General features: G+C 42.4%; 1 long non-coding RNA gene across 3 annotated transcripts in view; it reads left to right on the plus strand.

Moving 5' to 3' along the window:
- LOC139045523 (uncharacterized) overlaps positions 1–19,354 on the plus strand; it is a 47,632-nt gene that overhangs the window by 9,772 nt on the left and 18,506 nt on the right. The window contains exons 3-4 of one of the 3 annotated variants that reach the window (XR_011504020.1): positions 9,460–9,536; positions 10,839–11,075. The exons of 1 other annotated variant lie outside the window; for it this stretch is intronic. This is a non-coding gene — a long non-coding RNA (uncharacterized lncRNA). Of the gene's footprint in view, positions 1–9,459; positions 9,537–10,838; positions 11,076–19,354 lie in introns of those variants that run through there. One more of the 3 variants, XR_011504018.1, reaches the window with a different exon arrangement.

Consider the following 19,354-nt stretch of genomic DNA (forward strand, 5'->3'; position numbering starts at 1 on the left):
CATGTTTGGTTTTTGCTCAGCATTATATATCTAGAGCATAGCATGATGTTTAGAATATACTAGGGATTTGATAAACAATGGTTAACTGAATAAATGTACCCGTGAATAAATGAATGGGCACATTCATAAACAAGCAGAGATTCAGGCAGAGGCAGGATGTGGCATTGTACAAAAGTGCAGGGTCATTGGGAGGCATTGACAGCTGAGTCATCTTATCAGGAGGGAGCTCAGACCTTCCCTAATTGGTCCTATCTCTGAGCTCACCTTTCAAACCATAAGGAGTCTTCACTCTCCTACAAGGTTCAGGAATTTGGAGGCTGTATTCTGGTTGGTTCTTCTCTGCGTGCTGAACTCAGTGTGTGGCATGCAGTGGGCACATAATGTGTTTTTTTCCCTTATGAATGAATGAATCACTGCCCAGGGAGGAATAATTCCTCACATTCCCAGCTTATCTATAATTTTACTGTTGAACAGTTGAGCTTGGGTGCCTGGTTTCTATTGGAGTTGGTATGGCTGATGCCTCTGGATGTGTATTAGATCCACCTCTCCTTGGGAAAGGATTCTGAACACTGTAATTTGATGTTTTAAGCCATTTATAGTCAGAGTTTTTGCCTCGCCATCCCACCTCTGCCATGTTGTGACATACCAAACCTAAGCCCTCTCACTCTGGGGTGAATTTGGACCAAGACTGCTGCCATTGCCCTAGGACACCAAGCTGGGTCAGGAACCCTCTTCCCCTCTAAGGCCTGGGAGTACCTTTGTTTCCTCAGTTGTTCTGAGGAAATGATTCTTCCGGAAAGAACAGACCCAGGCCGCAGTTTCTTGGCAGTCAGAACTGGAGGGGGAGAGAGTAAGCTGAGCCTCGTCCTTTCTCCCTGTGCTTTACAAATATCTCATTCTTTATTTCCCTCCAACAACATGTGATGACCCTTTGGCAAGTCCTTAGTGCTAAATTTCTTTTTTATGGAGGCAGCAGTAAAAACTCTAGGGCCTTTGATAGGCAGTGCTGGGCCGTAGAGCAGATGTAAATCACTTGAGCATTGGCTGGATTCGGTTGACAGATTTTTAGGTTCAATGAAACTTTCCTTTCCCAAATAAATCAAATTCTGACCTATGAAGGTCTGAGCTGGGAACACTTCTGAAGTGTCTGAATTTGGGCTGAGGTTGGAGGCTGTCCTGTTTGGGTGACGGGCGTGGATTCTGTAGTGCGCACAAAGGGAAACTCAGGACCTGGAATCTTGCGCATTTCCCTTTTGCTTGAGGCTTTTGGTGCTTTTTGCTCCTGGTCCCTTAAATGAAATGGATTAAAAAAAAAATCAAGTGGGTCTTGGAATAAGCATGGAGAATGAAACCTAAGCTTTGGTGGTGGAGACATTTTTATTTGAAAAGAAGTGTGTGTGTCTGTGAAACTCTAAACTCTATGAGCTTGTTGAAGTTTCTCCACAGTCAAAAAGAATAGCTATGGCGGAACCCTTGTAAGAGATTTGTGTATGGAATGGCTTTGAGAAGATCTGCTTTTAGCATGACTTGGAAGTTTAGGATTGTTCCCAAAGGGGCAGTTATCTTGCTGTGACTCAAAGCACCTTGAGGATCAGAGGGACCTATTTATTTGCTTTCAGACTTCATTTTGTCATTTCAAATGGCATACTGTTTTCCCTTATAACCCAATTGTCCATAAGCTGCTTTACTATAGGAGTCCCAAAAAGAGACTGTAAAGGGACACATGGTGTCCAGAATGGGCAATTTAAGAAGGCACCCACCCCACCTCTCACCTGTGGGGGCACCATCATGGATGGAAATGCGCAGCTTCCCTGAAGCCAGATATCAGTCAGGTGGGGGACTGCGCTGACACTCGCTAATGGCCCAGTTATCACAGAATAGCATAGTGCCATTAACAACTGATTATACACATTATTGGGTAGCTCACAGCTAATGGGACCTGTCACAAGATCTCAGAAGACTGAGCTTATGATCTGTTGATAAATAGATACGTGGTACACATGGGTCAGTCATTTCCTTGTTAAGAAGGAAGGAGGAAATGAAGTGACAGACTCGGCAGTTCCATATAGACCATGGCTGCGTGCCTGGCTGGAGCTGGGTATCAGGATGTGAGGCCTGGGAGGTGCAGCTGGCCGTGTCTCCCTTCTACACTTGCAAATATCAGGAGTGGTTGTGGATGCGGCAATGCCACAGAGATTTTAGAAAGTGCGTTGGAACTTCCACATTCCAAAGGAGGTGTCCTCCTCCTAGGAGCCCCCTTGCAAAGCTGAGAATGCCTGCTAGTGAGGTGGCCTTTGTTCTTGCATTTCCTTTGTGGGGCTTCTTTTTTGGGGGGTGGTATATTCTTTTTGAGTGTCCCCAATTGTGTCAGATCTTTGAAGGAGTAATTTGCAAATGTCAAATGAACAGGGATGGGAATATCACTGCAGACTAGCTCTATAATTTGAATGCCGGTTGAGGTCTACTTCCCATCCTGATACAGTTATCCAGGGTGACAGTAAAGTAGACCTGAGCATTAGGCCACAAACTCAGGTGTGCAAAATTATTTTATTTAAATCAAACGATATCTGATTTCACTCAGAGGAGAAATTCCGTGTCACTCATTTTGGCGGAGAGTCGGGGATGAAGATGTTTCTTGAGGCCTGTCTGGCATTGGGCCACCCTGGGTATTGTTCAGACCCCAGTCTGCACCGGTTCCTTGAAGTCTGGTAAATGCAATGCTTCCCCGGCGCCATATTTTTGCCAAGGCTGGGAGCCTTCCTGTCTAGGGTCAGCCTCTTCAGGCAGAACTCCCCACCAGAGGCTCTGTCACCTCCCCAGGGAATGGCAGAAGAGCCTTTGAGTCCCACTCCACTCCAATCCCTTCTCAATCTTGGGAAATCTCCCAACTCAAAAGCATCTGTTTCCTTTCCTGTGTCTCAAGGAGCTCAAAGTTTTAGGGGGGAAAAAAAGCCAGGTAGAGATTTTTCTGCAGGCAATTTCTACTTTCAGCCTTTACAATCCTCTGCTAAAGTAAGGAACACAAAGAGCCTGGCTACTCTCTGGGAACCAAGGAAGGGAAACATAGAACAAAATGCACATTAATATCTTAGCATATTCTACTGCTGTGATAATGGCGGTGATGGCAATGACGGTGATGAAGATGATGATTTATATTGGCATTTTGCTTTAGAATTTCAAACCACTACCCAGCGTGATCCCTATAGTAGGTCAATAAGACAGAATGGTGTGCCAAAATGAAATGAAGACTCAGAGAGGTTTTGTGAGTTGGCCAAGTCCACACAGCAAGTTAGTAACCACAAGCCCTCCTTTGTTGGTTCAATATAGTTTTCTTTGAAAGAGGCCACATGTTGCCATTTTTTTGTTTGCAGAGTACCAAACCCACTGTCTGGGAGAAAGTGACTGTAAGTGACTTAGAGACAGTCAAGGTTTTGGATATCCAGGAATGTTAACAGAAGGAATCCTGAGACCAGCTGAACCTCACAAAGTCTGCCTGCTGTCTGGGCAGGAGGGGTCCCTCTTAGATCAGACATAATTTGACCTCTGCCATAGGGCACAGGTTCTCCTGGAAAGGAAGGAAAGTTTATTTTGTTGTTATTTTTCTCCTCTGCATCCATCTCAAATTTCCGCTGCTCCTTTCCTTATACTAGGACTGTTTACTTAATTATTCTGCCAGGAAACGTGGTTAAGGGTTAGACAGAAGATGCAGAAAAAGATTGTGCTAGAAGGAAAGAGAAATGTTCTAGTTTCTCAGAGGGATGCAGATTTATTTCAGTTTTTAATAGTTCTTATTCAAATTCATCCGAAGTAATTAATGAAAGCTAGAAGAAAGCCCAGACTCACACATGCACACACACCTTCCTGGGATATTTTCTTTCTTGAAATATGTTGAGTTGTTTGGTCTATTGGTTCAGTACCCCAAGCCTAGTGCACTATTGTCATCCCTTGCTTTACAACACGGTCATTATATCCCTAAACCACATTGTGATACACAGTGCCTTCTGTTTACGACTCCCGGAACTCCCACTCCATATATCACCTGCCATAAAACCCATCAAACTACTGCTACTAAAATGGTGCACAGTGGTCTAAACAGGAGCCAGGCAAATTGTGTGATACCCTACTGTGGTTAATGAGAGTGAAAATGTGGTTAGGATTTTATTCAGGCGATGTTCATTTGCAGCGCCATTGTAGTGAGATGGCAAAGAAAGATTCTTTTGTTAACTTGAATGACAATATATTTTCTATTGTACAGAGACGTTTGGTGCAGAGTTTGCCAAGTTATTTGTCAATTGTAAATAAGTCAAACTGTGACCTTGAACAACTAGATTTTTATTGCTTGGGGGTCTTGAAAACTAATTAATACACTGAGATTGTTATATTGAGTATCGGAAACCTGTTGCCAGATTTTAAAATACAGTAGTGCAATGTCTGATAAAGACCAAAAAAAGTTAAAACAGAACGTCTCTTTTCTGTAAAATAGATGCAATTTGTTGTGTCTTCTACCTGGGGGATTTTTAGAAAGAAAATGGAGGATAGGAGAAAGGGCATGGTACCTTTGGAGCTTTTTGCATTCTTATAAAACCTGAACATCTGCAGAAAATTCTTAGCAATATCTGTAACCATCCCTGAGTCTCTAAAAGATATGTGAGGATCTTCATTCAAAAATAATTAGAGATCCCACAACTAGAAGGAGCTGCAGCTAAGATATACAACTGTGCATAGGGGGGATTTGGGGAGATAAAGTAGAAAAAATATTTAAAAAAATAATTAGAGTAATTAAACGTAGCTTTGTTCTGTAAATAATCTTAATTCAAAGGAATTCTCACCCCTCCACATACCCTCCCCAACTTCCAGTTCAAGCAAGGGCCAAGACATTTTGATCCTAGAGAAAGGATTTCTTAAAATGGTTTAATAAATGCAGGTATCTTACTCAAGGAAAAACAACATAAACTTCTGTTATTAATCCATCATCCACCTTATTGTCTCGCAGTTCTTTTGTTCCCTCTAAATGACTAACTGTGTGGTGTGGAACACATATACTGCTAAGGATATTAGAAAACTTTCTTCCACAAGCCTTGGTTCATTTATGAAAACTTTGAAGAAAAAATTAGAAGAGTTACGTACAGCATGTCTGATCTCATTAACTCATTAATTCATCACTGAGCTATGAGTATCCCCAGAGGCCACTCTGGGCAATGTCATGGAAGCAGAGCTTGTCCCTGGTCTGCTCTTGTCTCTCTGATCTTCTCCATTGCTCTCCCTAGGATGAATGGGGTCCTGGGGCTGTCCCTGCAATAGAGTTGTTACTACTGCCAAAGCTGGCACCGGCACCCCACCAAACCCCAAGTTCTCTACTAAGTGCTTCCTGTATGTTATATATTTGATACACACAAAAATGCTATGAGGTGGGTTCTAGTGTGTTTCCCACTGTACGGATAACACAAATATGAGACCCAGGGCAATTAAACGATTTTCCCAAGGGTAAGTAAGTGAGAAGAGGCAGGGCTTATTGTGACCTCCTTCTTCTAGACCTTTTTCTTCTTCTTCTGATCACCTTCTCCTGGAATTCCGTCCACTCCCAGTCCTCTTCCCCCCATCATTTCTTTAAAGTCTTGGTCTTTTCTGGAGAAAATGGGTGGCCAAGGGATGAGCTACCTGCCCTCTCCCCACTCCCGTGTAAGCACATGCCTTAATCTCAGTGCAGGGCTCTTGTTTCCTGAGGCTCTTAAAATGATGCTCTTGGGAACGTCACATGCTATGGCCTCAGCAGGGAAGCTGTTGGGAAGGAGGCAGTAAGCCCCCTTTGTAAGTATTGCCCTGTCTGCAGTGAACAGATTTCCTTAGATTCCTGTCTCTATGTTCATACCTTGGCCGCCCCAACCATGAAAGGAATTATCAGGATGGGCTAAAGAGGGGCTGAAAGAAGAATCCCACCCACAAAGCTTTTGTGGGTGATACTAGTAAATTCTATGTACTTTCAGGAGGCTTTGTTCATCACCCCAATACTACTCGGTCGTAAGGCTGAAACTCGCCAATCATTCAGGTAGAAACAAAAGGGTAGCACAGGAAGAGTGTGATTCTCCATGGAATGACCACAGGCTATGGGGCAGAGTTCTCAGATTGGGCCCCTCTGTGATCTGCTTGACTTCTTTAGGGGAAATCTGATTTCAATTGAGTCGTATTATTTTTAAAAAATTCCAACCCTGAACAGCACCATGAAAAGGAAATTAAACTATAAAAAGTGCATTAAGGTAAGGGTAGGGATCTAAGTTACTGGCCCAGAAACAAGTCAAAATCAAAGGTAAGAGTAGAACTTGTAAGTTGCTCCAGGTAGACATTACAGATGCCACCAGTATTTACAATTGCTTGACATAAAACAGTCTACCTCGCAGTGGATGCTGACATCATCAGCATAGCACTTAGGACTTGGGGATCTCCAAGTACTTTATAAGCATCCCTTTCCTTATTCATTTCTGGTGGAAAATCAGATAACTAGAAAGTACCATTATTCAAGCTACATCCATAGAAGCACTCCAATTGGAAATGCATACTCAACATGGGGGCTTAGTGATGATTTGGTGGCCAGAAAGGGGTTGTTGGCCCTCAAAAGCCCTGACTTCATTCTCTCCTTCACTCAGTTCTCTCATACTTTTTAATTCCTATTTCTGGTGTTAGAGATCTGCATTAAGATAGGCAGCTAGGTAAAGAGGATTATTTATATTCTAGCCTTGGTGGTGCCGCTAACTAGCTGCGTGACCTTGGGCAAGCCACTTATCCTCTCTCCCATCCCTACTGTCCAAGGTTATTTTGAAGATCAAGCAAAAAAATAATGGGGAAAAACCTGGGAAAGTCTAGAGCACGAAACAATTGTATTATCATTATATAGGAGAAAAAGAAGAAAAATAAAAAAAGAGATATAATTAGAAAAATTAAGTTGAGGATCAGCCACAGTGTTTTGCAGGCATATAAATGTAATATCAAATTTAATTTAGGTACAGCTGTGCCCTTCCTAATTATTTCTTACACCAGTATGTGACCCATGGGAAAATTCTCTCAGAGGCCGTGCATTTAGGGTCTTGTATATTTTCAGTTTTTCTTATTAAGTAGAAACCAGAAGCCTTTTTATGTCTCCATGGGGGCACCTCCAGAGCTTATATCAGCAAAAAAGAAACCATAACCTGAGGTGCTGGGGTTAGGACAGAAAGCCTAAAGGGACTCAAGCCCAGAGAAATGGGAGACCAGTCCACCCGGCTGGCTTCATGGGCGGCACAGCCCTATGGTCTTCTCCTGGACATGGGATGGTCATTGTGATTAAAAGGAGCTTTGCCTTTTAAAGAGGAAAGAGTGTGGGGGGCGGGGTTGGAGAGAGAGAGAATGTGTGTGTGCGTGTGTGTGTGTGCTGTGTTTATATGTAGGCTCTTAATCCAAAGTTTTGGGTCTCTCCATTAGCAGTGGGAAGAAAGTAGCAGAGAGGGTGGAGAAGGAAAAGAAGTAGCTAACAGATATCAGTTTAACACCTGGAGACACAGAGTATTGTCCAATATGTTACCTGTGATATGCTCTTCTAAACGAGGGTGGACATAGCCGTTTCTTTTCATTCTCAATTGCTAATTGTTTTCAGACTTGCCAAATCATTCTTTCTGATGGTTAATCCACCAGAATTTGCCTAGTTTTGAGCTGGGTGCTCTGAGGTGCAAAAGAAGTCAGAGTCATGGTCACTGACCTGGAGAAACATGGACTGGTCAAAGAGAATATATTGATAAAAAGAGAGACAGAGCACAAAGTAAGAGGATTTGCAGTAAAGTGCTGCATCTAGTGGCAAAGACAACCCCTGCTTCGGCGGTTCAGAGAAAGGGAAATTCCAGTATTTGAGACATGAGTATTGGAGTTGTGAGTTGGGTCAGGGGGCCTCCTGGAAGCACTGAGACCAGAAGTGGCAGAGAGGAATGGACAGAGTTTGGAGACTCACCTCTGTACACACCTTGGCTCTGTGAGCAGGGACCAGCAGGGGGAGCACAAGGTAATAAACAGCTTCCTCTGAGAACTGTGCTCTTTGGAGCTCAAGGAAAATGAGGCTGTGAGCAGGATGCGATCATTCACTACTGTCCCCTCTCCCGTTGTATGTACCTGTTGCCTTTTAAGAGTCCGCCATGTCTTGCTCCCACGAAACTGGTTGCACAGTAAATGTAGAAACAAACCCAAAATCTAGACAAAGAACATCTAGACAAGGAAAAAACAGTAACATTCAATTCTTAATTGTTCTTTAAAATGACTTCAATCCTTTAGCCTCCCAACTTTTGAATAACCAGGTAATATGAGGAGCTAACAGAACATTATAGCGTGGAGACCTGTTACTTTAATATTTTCTCTGCCTCGGGGAAATGGGCAATTTAGCAAAATTCAGCAAATCAATGACTGTTGGGAAGGAGATTTGGAGAAACTAATGCGATCTTTATTAGGCTTCACTGGTGAAACATACGTCAGGAAAGGCTGCAGCCTCGTGTTTATTCTCAGCAGAACTACTTTAAATTTCTAGAAACTTGCTCAAATATGGCCATAGATGTGTTAGAGTGAGGCTCCAGCTTTACTGAGCTGCTCTGCCTGGCTCTCCATAGCCCATTTTATGGGTCTTCTATCAGTTCATCAAAGAACAACACAACTCTCCCTGCCTTGGGACCTTTGCACATGCTATTTCCATTGGAAGTCCCACTCTCCATCTCCTTCTCAGCCTTTATTTTGCCTAGTTAATGCCAATTCATCATTCAGATCTCAATTCAAGTGTCACTTCTTAGGAAAGTCATCCATAACCTACAGACTAGATCTGTCTGCCATACATTCTCAAGGCACTTTGCACTTTTTAGTCATAGCACTTAAAAAAGTTTGTAATTGCATATGTATTTTTGTGACTATTCCACTGACTGTTCTTTACCTTACTAGGCTGAAAGCTCCAGGGTGCAGGAACTCTTTCCTTTTTATACACCATTGTATCCTCAGTGTGAAGTATAGTGCCTGGAACATAATAAAGCTCAGTAACTACTCAGTTGTGGGAAGAAAAAAATACAGACATAATAATTATCAACTGCTAACAGCAGGTGTCACGTTCTGCTGAGGGCTACGGGAGTAGAGAGAAGAATTGAGACTTAGGGTAGGACAGTAAGGTCAGGAGAGCCTTGACAAAGTTTTTGAAAGAGAAGGATGGACTGGGGAGGAGAGAGAGAAGGGTATTGGGAGATAGGCTGGATGGGGGAGCATTCATAGTGCTGGCTGAGGAGTGTATGGGGCCATTTGATGGAATATGTGGGGATAATGGCCCTGTGCCTCACGTAGTTTGAAACACCAGTCACAGCTCAATGTACCACAATCTAAAGAATGTTACTGATCGTACTAGTTATTGTCTGTTTGCTCCCCACCTCTGAATCCATTCTACATCCTTTACATCCTGCTCTGTGTCCCAAGAGGCTGACCCTGGCTCCTGGTTGGATTTGGCCAATGGAAGGCACTGGCATGGACTGGAGGGAGAGAGGAGAGAGAAGGTGGGTATGCCTACTCCCTCGCTTCCTTGAGTGCACATCTCTCATTACAGCTGCACCCCTCTGTTGCTGTAGCTCCCAATTCATTGGTCCTCTCCCTTGGTCCAGCTCTCACTGATCTCAGGAAGCCATTTCCCACCCTCCTTCCATCAGCTTTAGGGCTTCCCGCTAACCTGAGTCTGTACGTGCCTCTCAGCTCATTCCTCATTCCTTGCTTGTTTCCTTAACTCTGCTTACTCCTCTGTCAGTAACCCCTTCTTTAAAGTCTCCTCTTTTGAACCATATGGAGACAACTCTGTTTCCTGCTGGGACCCTGACTAATGCACTTATTTTCTCCAAGTGATGGCACTTACTCACATGTTGCATTTGGTACAGTGCTAGGTACAGGACTGCCCGCCAACAGGCAACAAGATTACAACTGGCCATTTGTCTAGGCTCATGTTAGAAATATCCTTTTATTTCTGGGCAGCACATTGACTGTTAGATTCTTGGCTCTGTCAATGGAGGGAAAGGCATCTTTTTCTGCTCTTCTACTCTGCATGCAACGGCTATACTGTTAACAACCTGATCCCAAATCTAAAATCTCTGACTGAAGAAATGTGACTTAGAAAACCCTCAGCTGACAGGGGCAGGGAGAAAAGACCATTAGCACGGAAGGGTGCTTATTAGACATCCAGGCTGCAAAATTCAGGTCACCAAATTTTTTGAACTGGATTATTACACTAGCTGCCTCAGTTCTCTAATTTATTTTGCTGGTGCGGACCCAGGGTCTGCACCCCTTCTCTCCTCTTCCCCCCACTAACAAAAGTAGAGCAAAGTGGAACAGGAGGATTATGGGTATAAGAGATTATCTCCTGGTTCCGGTCCTATTTTGATATTATTGGCTAGTTAGATTTTTCTCCCTAGACATATTGAACATGTACCCCCAGATCTATAAAATGTCCAATTAAGAAACCAAATGAAAGTGTTCAGGAACCAACTCAGTTACACTGATACATAACGTAAGGCCTTAAAAAATAGAAGAGAATAATTTAAATATGTTTTTAAACTTATGGCGTATTATTTCTTCTGACATTCCCTTCACCCAACTCCCTGCCAGATACCCAGAGCAAGAAAATTCACTGAGTGAATTTTCTAAATTAGGAATTGAGAAATGACCCATTTACAGGAAATCAAATGCAGTCTCTCTCATGTTCTGCAAGTACCCAAAGAAAATATACAGAGGGCTCATTTTAGAATCTGCCACGGAAGGGGCCGCCGTTTGATCTGTAGAATCCTGTTCACTAAGGGAACTTTTCCTCGTAGGATGGAATGTTGGAATAGAAGACACCAGGACCTGGATCTTGTCTTCACTTGGGCTTAATGGGACTAGGCTGGGATGTCACCCACAACTCAACAAACTGAGGAATGGAAATGTCAGGTGGAATGACGACTTGATTGTTTATTCGCTAGTTTCCTTCAGATTATTTTAAAGAACAACTTTGTATTGCACAACTTGCGCTTTTCTGTAAATAGACTTATTCTGTTTGTTTTGGTGCTCTACTATTGTTTATCTTGCATTCCTGAGTAGGAAATTGTATTCAGAGACCATCGCCCATAATCTCAAGGCTTCAGAGAAGAGCTGACGTGGCCCCTCGTTGTGCTCCCTGTGTGCAGACCTTCCCTTCTGCTGAGTCTTTAATGGGGATGAGCAAAGATAAACATAAGAATATCTGGACAGGGGGCTGGCCTGGTGACGTAGTGGTTAAGTTTGTGCACTCTGCTTTGGCAGCCTGGGGTTTGCAGGTTCGGATCCTGGGCTTGGATACACACTGTTCGTCAAGCTACACTGTGGCAGCATCCCATATAAAATAGAGGAGGATTGTCACAGATGTTAGCTCAGGGCCAGTCTCCCTCAGAAAAATTAAAAAATCTGGAGTGTACCTGAATCAAAGCTTTGGACATTTTCCTTAGCCAATTTCCCCACCCTTTTCTTTCTCAGGAGGTGTATTGCTAAAGGAAAATCAAGCTTTTTACAGTTGGTCTTGGAGTATTCACCTTATGTAATGGGCTGATTTATAAGCATGTGGGCTATGGTTCACAGCAGAAATTCACTTCAGTAATAACTCCAAGCCTTGCTGTGTTGGTGCTCCAGGGGGGCTGGACTCATTTCAAAGAGAGTCAAAAGATGCTCAAAGTTAATTATTTTAAATTCAGTTTCATTTTAATCATATAAGCCAACTAGTTGTAGCGGTGTGGGAGTCAGAAGAATAGCTCCGTTCCTGCCACAAGCTTGTTGTGAATTTCGGGCAGTTCCCTTAACTCTTCTGAGCTTCACGTTCCTCTCCGTGAGATGAAATGTCTGGACGCAGGTTCTCTGTGTCGCACAACTATAGGGCGCATTGTTCACATGGCCATCTGTATGGTGCTTCAGGGAGGCTCCATTTCCACAGTCCACAGTGAGGTGGTGTCCCCTGGGATGGTGCATTGCTGAGGCCAGGCTTGACTTCTAACTCAATAAATAGCTACTGACTGCCCATTACGTGCCAACAACAGACAGGCATGTAGAAGTCAAAAGGCACAATGCAAGCATTTGGGGGGGGACACCTGACGGAGGGTGACAATTATTTCATTTATGTTCATGTGCTTGTTTCACAGACAGGTGCTGAGCATCTGCTAAGTGCCAGAAATGGTGCTAGGCTGTTGCGTAGTTTTCCTCTAAACTTAGCTCAAACCTGACTTCCTTTGCAAAGACCCAATCCCCTCCCTCCAGAAGCTCACTAGCTTTTGGGGGACAAACACAACTGGTGATAAGTACCGTGGTAGTGACATGAACCTGAGGCGTGGCGAAAGTTAGCCATAAGGATTTTAGGATTATCTGATGTTTTATATTATTTATATTTCCTTTCTCTTTTGAGGAGTAATTGAGATATCAGTAATTTGGTCACCAAACTAAATAGTGGGTGAAGCACTTAAGAATGCAAGGATAGGTGACACGTAATATGTGCTGTCGAGGATTAAGAAGGCCAGACAAATTGGTAAATAACGCGGATGGACATAGTGAAGGGCTTAGCAGGATGCGATAGGATTCCAAGAGGGAGAGAGAGGCAGAGTACGCTGGCACACCAGCTTGGAGAATCAGAAAGGTCTCCGGCAGGAGGTGTCATCGAGATGACTCATCCTTGTTCTTCCACCATTGGCCTGGTCTCTGTTTCAACTCTTGTGCCTCCTGGTGCTTTGCCTTGATGGCATGTCTCCCAGTTGTAATTCTACATTATTGTATTATTTGAATAATGTCTGTCCCACTAGATTGTAAGCTTGGCAAGGGTAGAGACTGTCTCTTTTTTACTCACTATGGTGTGCCCAGGGTCTTGAATGGTGCCCCTTTAGAGGCAGTCAAAAATACTCCATAAATGAATGAATGAGTGGACATTGAAAAATAGCTGGAAATTGGGATAGAGAAGGAGTCTTCCAGGAGAGGGAACCATCTGAACAATCACCATGCCTAAATGGCCTCAGAGTTTATGGACGCTAGATATGGCCAATGGAATCAGATCCTCTTACGGAATGCCTGGAGGGCTTATTGAGAGAAATTGTGACAGCTGCCCAGACCTGACCTCTCCTTAATAAACTCAAGAAAGATGATCACCCCGATTTTATTTAAGCTCTTCTTGAATCTAGTAGGTGCTCATTAAATATTTGAAAACAAAATTAGAGCCTGGACGTATTGACTGATATTTTCGGTCCGACAACCTTTTGGAATAACAAGCTATCATTGCCCAGCTTCTGCCCCCTCCTGCTTCTCACTTAAGCCATGTCTTTATGCTGTGAGAAAAATGGTGCAATATGGGGAAAAAAAAGCAGGGCATCTGGTTCACCAGATATGCATATGGCCACAACATATGGCAAACCCAGGGCATTTGACCATCGTGCTCATTAGGAGGTGCCGGCAAACCGGATGCCTTGCGTTGGCTGCGTCTGTGTCGTTTTTCTCTCAGCGTGCCGACCTGGTGTTAATCATCAGGACGTACTTGCCTTTCCCGAGCAAATCGCTTCCTCCATTCCTTTCACCTCTGATTTCTTCTGTAATTCCCTCCTCTTTTGTGTTTGCATTCAGTTGGTCGGTGGCCTTCCAACTTGCAGGATGGTCTGACTCTACAGATCCTATTAAAAACATCAACAAACCACACTAACAACAAAAAGCGACAATGGCAGCTCATGGCCTTCTGGGGTGATGAGAAGAAAACACAAGGTGCGTTGGCATTAAGGCATTAAGGGAAATAGTCCGTTTTTCTCAGAGAGTCTGGGATAATTAACTTTGCACAGAAAAAAGAAAATCCAACCCTGCAGATCCCTGATTTTCACTTGGGGACATCACAACTTCAGGAAGAGAGGGCCGGGGATCGTGCGACCCACCCCTCCGCTGGCTAACAAAACAGAACAACAAGCAATTCAAATGGTTGAGAGTGGATCAGTCTTCAAAAGGCAGTGAGCTGCTCTTTCATTTTGTGTGTTTGATCGTTTCCCCCTGAAACGTCCTGGCTCCAGTTTTCCAGACCCATCTCGTGTTTTTATTGCCCTCTCTCGGCAGACCCCCACATCCCCTTCTCTAAGGGAATTCCACTTTTCAGCTCTCACTGGCCATTGTAACACCCTTCATTTAGTATGTTTCCATATTCCATTTTTGTCCAGGTTGCTCCTCTCCTGTTGCATTTCTAAAAATGAGAAATGAGATCTAAACTCACATTAACCCCGATGTCATCCCCTTTGCTTTTCATTCATTGCTGTTCTTTGTTTATCATCTTTTAGCAGATTTTCAGTGTGTATGACTCCCATCGAATACTCCCATCGAAATCAATTAGAACCAGTTTCAGAAAATAGACTTACTGACGACCTGTGTCAATCTTTTCTTGAATTCCAGCTGTATACTGTCGACGCACATTCACTTATTGCTAGATATACATTATTCCTTCATCTGATGGTAACTATCAAAAAACGGTAACAAAATTTGTCTGGAAGGATCGATTCTCTGCATAGTTCCTTCTTCTCTTTCTAAGTATTGCTGATGATTTGATTGAACTCAAAATAGTTACAGATTTTTCTCGTTTAATACCCACTCCATTATTTCAAGGCAGGAAAAGTGCAGATTTTTTTTTCTTTTAAATAGTTTTATAGACAAAGTGAAAGATTTTTCATTCTTGCTTCAAATTCATTGTGAAAACAGAAGGCAGTTTTCCCAGATGGAAATCTGTCATATCATTATGGAAATGTCAGATTTCCACCCGGGGCATATTGACAAAAAGCCATGGTTTTTGCCCAGGGGGTGGAATTTCACAAATTTCCCCAAGAAGAGGCTGCACTCCGTGGTAGAAGACAGAGGCAATTTCTTTCCCCATTTCAGATTTGTGAGACTGAGCTCTAAGAGATTGGTTTCAGGCAAATATCCAAAAAGGAGAAAAGAAGATTTTAACATCCCAGTGACTGGCCATAGGGGCTTGGCTCTTGCTCATGAGTCAGTCCTGGCTGTATTTACTTTAGTGTTATAGTCACCCTGAGCTGTAACTCTGTTAGTGATATCACAGAAAATGGGTGTGTCATATCGCCGAACAGAGGAGAAGTTTCATTCTTTGGACTACCTGATTCTGCCATGTAAATATCTCCCCTTTCATTAATAGAGAGTCTCTTCTTAAAGTCTCTCTTAATTTTGGTAATTGTCTTTTTTTCCCCTGGGAATGGAGCATTTTAAACCTCCGTTAGTGAGGAATTCATGCATGCATTAGAAATATTAGCAAATCATGTCCATGTTAATGAATGATAGGACATTTAGAGGAAAATAAAACAATCCCCAAACATTTTCATACATTTGTAGTCATCAGAATCTCACGCTTTAAATAGATGAAAGAGATTTGTGAGTGGCATAAGTCATGGCAGAAATAGCCTTGGGACATGAGTTACTCTATTCTATTACGTAAAAGTCTTGCTGCCTTGTATAATAGCTGCAGATTAGCAAGTACAATGGAAAGGGTCTCAATATTTTTCTTAAATAAAGATTTGCTATTCTCAACAGAAAACCTCCAAAGATTATGCTGGGATAGGTACTCTGCTCTGTTAATATAAATGACTCCAATGTATATTTTTTCCTAGCAGAAATACCTGCATTTTTTTAAAAATGCAGCAATAACTTCAAACTTCAAAGGTCTAAACTTCAAAAGGTTTTTTGCATTCTGCTTGATGGGACAGCATCTTATGCACACATGCTTTTTTCCCTGCTAAATGCCTTAATAATGAGCTCGGGTTCAGATTTTGTGAATCGGAGCCAAGTAACTCTATTTTATTATATTTGCTGGGAAATGAACTAGCTCGGGGTAATTAGGAAAGCAATTTTATTAGCTTCTATTTCATAAAGATTGTTTTTTAATCAGAGTCAGAACTTACTAGAAATGATTCTGTGCTCATTGCTTGGGTCTCAGGAAATGAAGTGGGGCACCGTAGGTCCTAACCCACAGTAAAACCAATGTGACGAAGACAGAAGCTTTGCTCTTAATCTCTAACAATGCTGTAAAAATAAACCCAATCTGATGGTGTTGTAAATAAAAGGGTCACAGCTTACGATTACCTGTGTCTAGTTTACTATAGACTAGAGCCTTGATAACTCAAGAAATTAAAGCTTTATTTTAATTGACCAAGGAGTCTTGGATTCAAGTTGTGAACAATCCTGGTTTGGGGGTTTGGGGGACTGAGGTGGGTAGGAAGAAAAGGAGAAACCTGGATTAGGTGAGTATGTCTTCAAGAGACAAATGAGAGAAGGAATTGGGACTGATAGTGTATTTAGATAATGTAGTGCAGCTGTGAAAAAGACAAATGTTCTACGGAGACACACAGCATACGAGGGAGGTGTTGCTTATAGGAAAATGGAGTTCCTGCGATCGTGCCTCTCCTGGCAGCCACTTACGGAGCACGGCATACTGTTTGGGGCACCTCATTATAAAGGGAACATCAATACTGTAAATTAGAGAGAACTCAGAGAAGGGTGACAAAAAAGATAAAAGGATTAGAAGAGATGACCTATAAAGAAAGGTTAAAGGAACATAACATTTAAAGCTTTCAGGAAAAGGAGCTGGAGAGATGGAAGCCTATGCTAACTGTCTACAAATATTTGAGCAATAATAATTTTAAGGAAAGAAGGGGATGGCTTGCCGTGGTTGAGAATGGTCTAATAAGAAGTAACGGCTTGAAACTAAGGAAAGGGGAAAATGTCGGTTAGGAGACATTAGGAAAAATTTCTTCCCAGTAAGGGCAATTAGGCACTGAAGTGAACTGCCTGGGGAGGTGGCAGAGGCCCCATCACTGCAAGTGTTGCAAGTATTTAAGAGGAGCTAAAACACTCAGAGAGCTCCTGTGAAAGGAAAGAAAGCCTACCCTGTTCTGAAGACATTCCCATATAGGAGAATTGGGCTAGAAAACCCAGGAGGACTTTGCCAATGGTCTCAACTGTAATTTAAACCTCGTAAAGTGAGTGTGTGGAGGGTGGTGGTGGAGGTGGTAAATATCGTCCAAGAGAAAAGCCCATCCTATGTGTATGGGAAATATCTTTCCAAAAAGCTGTTATTTTGTATTGTCGGTCATTAGTGTTGGTGTTCCTCATTTCTGTTTGCAGTTATCAAGACATTTACATACATCATTGCACAACACCTCCAGAAGTCAGAGCTAAAGTGGAAAGGGAAGGATGCCTCTGACAAGGAAGCACACTTAAAAATGAATGGTATGAGGTTGTGTGCATCAGTTTCTGTTGTGCAAGCAAAGGGAAATAGAGAAAATTGCCATGTTCTATCATGTCGGATGAGCTGGGACAGGTGATACCGTGATCAGGTGTGCATGCATAATCAGTCCCCCAAATAATCGCCATGTGGAGACATTCCCCCCAAATCTTGCAGCTTCAACTGATTCTTTGCGAGTGACTCATAAATCTTGGCCTTGAATGTGAATCAAGATTCCAAGCTGCAGGCTCAGGGGTTTGTTGGATTTATTCAACTTTAGTCTTTATTTATAGACATAAAAGTGTATTATTGGTTGTAACATCCAAACAAAAGAAAACAGATTGTAAGCATCCATTAATGTTTTCCCAAAAGGGAAATCGCACGTTTCTCTCGGGTCTTTCATTCTCTCCTTTGTAATATTAAGATGATGTCATAAACTCGTAATTACTTTGTGATGTTCTCGTGCACTTTATATCTGTTGGTTCGGAGATGCAAATTCCCTCTCTGATCTGAATGCAGCAAACAATATGAGCAGGTGGAAGATAAGTCTTTGGTGGCTTGCAATTTAGAAGCCTCTGAAGTTCTGAATTCTGTTTAAACTCTGTTGTCTGGGAGGGGAAAGATGCATTTAAAAAATCTGGGATCTTGCACTATATGCATGAGATGAGGTGTTAATTTCCTGGAACAGTGACTCTTACTACCAGAAAAGAAAATCATTCTGGCTAACAAATGAATGTAAGGCTATATGAAAAAATATTATTGTATTTATCTGACAGAAATTTTTCACCCACTAATCATATCCAGGAAAGCAAAGATACTTTAAAAGAAGGAATATATTTGTATGCATATTATTAGATGTTTAGCTTTCAAGAACGTGTGACATGGGGATAAATAGAAAATACAAAAGATAGGTTCTTGAACAAAAAATTGATCATGAGATGGTGACTTTCTATTTCCTTGGCCAAATCTTTGTTCTTTTACTCCCAGCTCATCTCTTCAATTCTGCGAGAAAGAGGACATAAAGTATCTATTTCCGAGCCCTCTTTAAGCCTTGCTCAGATTTCTTATTGCTCATTGCTAACCATTTTAATTTCTGACCTCTTCTGCTCCACTAGTTATAGACCCATTCACTGACCCTCTAGGATTTCCAACTCAGTGATTTATGTCCTTGCCATATTCATGTGAAGCGCCAGCATCAACCTCAGAGAGAAAGAGAGAGAGAGAGAGGTGCTTCCCCACCGTTCTCCTGCTTGGCGTCACAGCAACTTTTCTTTACGTTTCTCTTTTCTTATAATATTAATAATGATCTTGTTGCTGGCAATTTTAGATGTCTCCAGAAATGCCTGCCCAGGGAAAAAAAATAAAAGAACTCCTCTTTTGAGTTTTCATCGCTGCAGCTATTGTAGACCGAGAGGCAACATTTTCTTGAGTGGTGGAGTTTGGGACAGGATGGAGAGAAGTGATCCTACAGTAACTGTCTGATCAATAAAAGCTATTGACTTCTGGGAGAGTCAGAAAGGGAGGGTAGGGTCTGGGGACACGTCCTTCTGCCTTGGCTTTAGAACCATCTCTCTCCTTTGGGGAAACAGAGCGCTTCTTCCTTTATTATCAGGGTGTTGAAGGTTATGGAGCCATCCGTTGGAAGGAGCTGAGCCACTCTTGTCATTTGTTTAATATATGCCTGCTCCAGTCTTCTTATAAGTTGATGAGTAGACCAACAAATGTGGATGACATTTGCCAACTTCAGCTGAGTTGTTTGCATTCAAGGGTGAGTTAAAGGTGATTTGGCTTTTGAGCTTTGTTTAGCCAGTTTCATATATATTCCTTTCTGTATCTTTTTCTCACCCCTATGTTTAATGTCCAGTCCTTTCCCCCATTCCTTGCATTCTTTACAAATCCTAGGTCTTCAGCAAGACAACCACTTTTTATGTGAGCCCTGCTCATGGATCAACTTTATTTCTCTCTGACCCAGCCACGTGCTGTGTGGTAACACTGTTCAGAATGGAATACAAATGCAGACTAGCGAGCCTCTTTGTCAGGATATGGACGTGTCCCACACGTTGATCCTGTTTAGTTCTTAGAATC

The sequence above is a fragment of the Equus asinus genome, chromosome 6 (genome assembly GCF_041296235.1).
Source record: "Equus asinus isolate D_3611 breed Donkey chromosome 6, EquAss-T2T_v2, whole genome shotgun sequence".
Classification (NCBI taxonomy): Eukaryota; Metazoa; Chordata; class Mammalia; order Perissodactyla; family Equidae; genus Equus; species Equus asinus.